This window comes from Pygoscelis adeliae, unplaced genomic scaffold, assembly GCF_000699105.1.
Source record: "Pygoscelis adeliae isolate BGI_AS28 unplaced genomic scaffold, ASM69910v1 Scaffold365, whole genome shotgun sequence".
Classification (NCBI taxonomy): domain Eukaryota; kingdom Metazoa; phylum Chordata; class Aves; order Sphenisciformes; family Spheniscidae; genus Pygoscelis; species Pygoscelis adeliae.
The window spans coordinates 29,611-35,278 of NW_008824783.1; the positions used below are offsets into that span (position 1 = coordinate 29,611).

At 41.1% G+C, this 5,668-nt stretch overlaps 1 pseudogene; it reads right to left on the bottom strand.

Moving 5' to 3' along the window:
- Nucleotides 1–499: 499 nt before the first annotated feature.
- LOC103916805 lies at nt 500–1,438 on the bottom strand (annotated as a pseudogene).
- Nucleotides 1,439–5,668: the final 4,230 nt, after the last annotated feature.

The window sequence follows — 5,668 nt, forward strand, 5'->3', positions numbered from 1 at the left end:
TTTCAGAGCAGTAGTAGGCACAGTCCAGAGAAGCATCCCCACAGCACCTAAAGGACACTGTATCTCTACATTCGGGCAGCTGAATCCTGCCACACACACGACACTTGGCCAGGGTCCTTTTCTGTGGCCCATGTAGCCATACCCATGTCGACACACAGGGCCATTCTGTGTGCCATCTGTCTGTAGCTATAAGACACATTTTTTCTTCTTGTGGTTTTTGATCTCTAAGTGACTGAAATAATATGAAAACATGACAATGCTGTTTTGAGTTTAATCAAGATTATTTTGGGGTGTTTACATTTTGGTTTTACAGGGGTTTTTTGAGGAAGTCCAAAACCCCATATTTTTTCCCCCAAACAACCACCCAGCTCCACTTGTGACTAGGCTAATTGCTACAACAGTGACCATATACTTGCTGTAGAAATCACTTCTGATGCTTTATATTTTTATAGTTTGGCCCCCAAAACAAAAAGCCCCACAAAGCATAGCTCTTGATATGTCATTTATATAAACCCATAAATGCCTGGACTTCTTTCCCCAGGGCTCCTCCGACTTCTTTGTTTCTTAAGGTGTAGATAAGTGGATTCACCATGGGTGTCACCACAGTGTAGAAGACAGAGAACAGCTTGCTGAAAGTAAGTTTTTGGTAACATGTAGACACGAAAGAGAGTTGAATAGAAAATAGTGACCACAATGAGGTGAAAGGAGCTTGTGGAAAATGTCTTTTGCCTCCTGTAGCTGAAGGGATTCTCAGGATGGTGATGACGGTTAAAACACAGGCAGCTACAGTGAAAAGAAAGGACAGTGTTGTACATGTAGCAGACATCAACAGTGTTACAACTTCTATCAGAAATGTGTCACTGCAGGAGCATTTTATCACAGAGGAGAAATCATGGACGAAATGGTCAATATCAGTGCGATCACAGTACCCCTTTTGTGACATCAACAAGTGTGATAACAAAGCTGATTATAAAACCACTTACCCAGGCCCCTACAGCTAGTGCTATGCAAAGCTTACGATTCATTAGGGTGACGTAATGTAAAGGTTTGCATACTGCTAAGGATCAATCATAAGACATCACTGCCAGGAGATAACACTCTACCCCAACTAGAAAAGCAAATACGAAAATCTGTGTCATGCAGCTGCTGTAGAAATACTTCTGTCACCTGTCAGGAAGTTGGCCAGCAGCTTGGGCAGGATGGTGGAGCTGTAGCATGTCTCCAAGCAGGACAAGTTACTGAGAAAGAAGTACATTGGGGTGTGGAGATGCTGATTAGCCACCACCAACACAAGGATGAGAATGTTCCCCATCACTGTCAGCATGTAGATCACCAGGAAAAGCAGGAAGAGAGGAACCTGAAGGTTAGGTAAATCACCAAATCCCAGGAGAATGAATTCTGTAACGTAGGTTTGGTTTTGCTTTTCTGTAGCTGACATCACGCTGAATCGTGGGGAAAGCAAATACTAAAATGTAATATAAAAAATAAAAAACTGTTTTGCACGCGTGGCTGTAAAGATACACTATTCAACGTAATTCTTGGATCCAATCTCTATGTCTTGATAACTTATTTAAAATTCCAACTCTTAAGGCATTTCAGCAATATTTTCTATGAAAAAACAAATTGTCTTATCTGTTTTAATCACTGTTGGTATGCCTCAGGGACAAGACAGTTTTCTTCTTTTCTAAGAAGTATGGATGATTACATGCCATTTTTTTGGCTCAGTGTCCTGGCTTGTTTCCCTGTCTTGTAGAGGCATACCCTAATTCTTAATTTTTGTGCTCTGGATATACATTTGCATACTTATGCAGATCACCCAGCTACGCCAACATGGGGAAAGGTGTTCCAAACTACTTACACCTAAACTATGGCATTAGCTTGCAGTCACATCAGATCAGTTTCTGCAACCAGACAGTCTTCATACAAGTTTTCTTATATTCTGCATCTTGCGTGACCCAGTGGATTTACAAGGTAGGGGAATTTTAGGCATGGGGAGGACTGCCTATGCAGTTTGTTCAGTTTGTTCGGCATCTCGTCACTTAAAAAATATGGGGACATTTGGAAAAAGCTGTGACTGACATAATAAAATCATGTCAGTAACTGATGAGCCTTACAGTTCAGCACATGGGCAATTATTTCCACTGATAGAAAAACACAGAAAGTCAGAAATTAATCTTCTCATCAGTTCTTCATTCACTTTCTTCCCAAGTCTGCACACTCTCCTTTGTCAGGTTTACCTCCATGGTAGCCAGTTACAGACTGGGGTCTCACAGACACCTGCCCACATCACGTTGTGGGATGCAGCATGGATTCTGCAGGCTGTCTTCTCTTTTCGTCATCTTTATATGAAACCCAAGAGCTTGATCTTCCCAAGTGTTTGCTTTGTCTCTAATAAACCTCCATACGTACTGGAGCCAAGATGAACTCAAGAAGTCCCTCATGACTCATGAGTATGAACACAAAATGTCCTTTGATAGTTTTACTAATGGAAATTTTAAATAATTTATCCATTGAGTAGAACCTTCCCAATAACATTCTTGATTAAGCTTTATAATATATTAATACTGCACTGAAATTTACTAATGAATTTTGCTTTCTCCATCCCATGCACATATTATTTCCAACTATATTCCATTTTCCAAAGGCATCTAGATACCTAACGAACGTACAGTGAGCTGGGTGTTTGTTATACTGAATAAAAGGGGACTGTACCACGACCCACTTGAATGGTGTCTTTACAACATGCCTTTGATGCAGGCACTCATGTATGGCATGAGGGCATGCAGTAGCATTTCAGAGAACAACCTCTGCTGGGCCAAACCACAACCGGTGCTTTCCACAGTTGGATTTCTGATCTGAAGCAGATGATGAGACGTACTACTGTGTCAATATTGCCTGAGTTCCCTCACAGGAGGACCTGAAGCAAAGTTCCAGAAAGAAGAAGAGAAACATGGAAATAGGTGTGCTGTGAGGATTATAAGAGGGACCAGCACCCCGGGGTGAAAGACAGAGTAGGCCAAGTTAATGGTGCAAGCAGACTGACTATTAACATCGATGCCAAGTCAATGGTACAAACAGACTGTTAACATGGATGCCCTGGCAGATACCAAACCCTGAAATGCTTTCTTCTCAGTCTACACTGGAGGGAGAGTTCAGCATGGTCGGGGTTAGGCCCCAGGTCTCTTGAGTGCTTTTGCCGCTTGGCTTCAGTGTCAAACACATCGCAAATATCACGCAGAGGATAAAAATGGGGCAGAAATTCAAAAAAGTTGAAGTGTCATATTTTTTCCTATAATTAGGTCTTCAATTTTTTGTCTGACAACAAACTGAAATGATTCCAATAATTAAGTTGTTCACATGCAGCATGCATCTTTTTAGCAATGGTTGTGTTTTCTGCACCTAGCATTGGTGGTCTAGGAGTGAGAAAAGACAGTGCCTAACATGAGCATCCAGTGTCCTGTCAGATGCACTAGGGTCAGTGCACTTGTCTGACGGACCTGTTGTTACTGATGCTGTTTCCCTTCCTAAATTAAAGGGAAAAAACACACTTATTTGTTGTTATTGTTGAGGGTCAATGGACACTTCTTTCCAAGTGTGAATAACTGTTAACTTCCCAAACACTGAACACACTTTTTTTATCCATGATAAACAACTTTGCAAATAATGAACCAAGTCCTCATGAGTAATTGACATCCAAACTCAAGCATCTAATTTTAGAAGTCTCCAATTCAGGTGTCTCCTGAGCAAGGAGCTTAATTAAATTGCCTAAACATAGGCCTCTAGGGCTATTTCAGATGCCCAAAAATATCAGAACTCCAGTTATCACTCCAGAAGGGTCTCCCATAGGTCCTATGCCATACCATTGTTGTGAGGATGTCTGTGTACCCTGGAGTATATGAAATGGTATTTGGCTCCTTTACCTGGCACCTGAATTCCACTGTAGGTTGATCAGCTGAACAGCTCTCCAGGCCATATTGACCAAATCTCCACATCTATAAATGGGAGCTTAGACATCACAATCATGTGTACAGGCCTACACAGTAGAAACTGCAATGTTAAGTGTTTGATTCTGGGTCTGAGTGCAGGGTTCGGCTACTTGAACGTAGATCTTATTCTGTCTGAGGTTTCTGCAGACTGATGGCAGATGTGACACAATACCTACAATAGACCTGCATCCTTCTTGAGCAAAATGCAGGCAAGAAAAGAAACAAAAATGAACCTAAAATGACATTGGACACATAGGTTTAAGTAAAAGAATCCAATTTTCAATACACATAATATAGCTTGAATTTCATGGAAGACAAAAAGCTCCATGTGAAATGAAGTTAACTTGAGTTTATTTGGTGTCAAATTTGGCCAGATGAAGTCTTAACCTTCAGGTTCAGGTGAGCAGAAATCTCATTTTGTGGTTATGTGTTCTTCTTTGAGTTTATCTTTGTAAAGATTTCCAGCTGTTTCCAACAGGTAAAGTGAGAAGCTCTTATACAGCTCTCATACAGCTCTCTGAAATGCCTTTTCTGTACAGCCTAAAAGCATTGATTTTTATTACCTGCCTCCAGGGCCTACTTACTGCTAATGCTCAGTATGGCTGGTTGCCTTGTATTTCAAGTAATCTCATAGCCCAAAAGCAAATTGAAATTTTAATAAATCCACCAGGAAGATGCTATCTGTATTGGTAAGATGCTCCTTGGCACCTGATTAAAACAATATCCAAAAGCAACTCGGTGTTGGGGTTTTATGGTTACAATATGAATGTTTCTGAAGAATCATAATTCATAAAATCTTCATTTTGTTCTCTCTTCCTTAATTCACAAGAGCACCAGATATAAGCCTTCCATGTACCCAAATGTAGGTACTCACCTGAGATATGCAAAATCTCCTCCTCGTGGCCTACCTTTTTTCCACCAGCAGAGGATAATACATTTTACATTGAACACAATATGCACAGAACATCACTGCGGATAGGGACAGTCCCTGGCTGAGTCCCTCTCAGCACTCATGAACCTTGCGTTACTTTCCACCCCGTGGCAGAACTCAGTAAGGCAGATGGAAGAGAACCTATGATGAATCATGCCATAGCCTAGGCACTAGGGTACCATCTGGTAGTAAGGGAGCTCAGGGTAACGACTCTCTGAGCTACATGGCAGTTAGGACTCAAGTATTTTACTTACTGAGCAAGTGCTGTGATCATTCTCAGGTTTAAAAAAGGAAGACAGAAATCTCCTTAGATATTTAGAAGCTGGAGTCATCTCACCCAAATTTAGCCTCTTGAACATTTGACTATTTTAACTAGATATCTGGATATCTAGAATCAACTAGATACTCAGTGTAGCTCTGTCAGTGGAGAAAGACAGACACTTCTGAGAGTTTCCATAGCCTCTTCAGGTGACAATTTTGATGTTGGAAGACTCACGTGCCCATTCTCTCTTCACTTTCCAGATGGAGTTTGTAAATAACTACCTGAGGCTAGGTACAAATTAATAGTGTGTTAATTAATTATATGAAGGCATCCTGGCACCAAGAACGGATATCTGTCTTCTGGTGTTTCTTGTCCTCCAAACTAAAGCCTCTAGATGACACACGCAGAGACCATGGCAATGATGTAGCTGACACTATCTGTTGAACACAAGCATTTCATTTCTATCATGGAACAGACAGAGCGGCTACT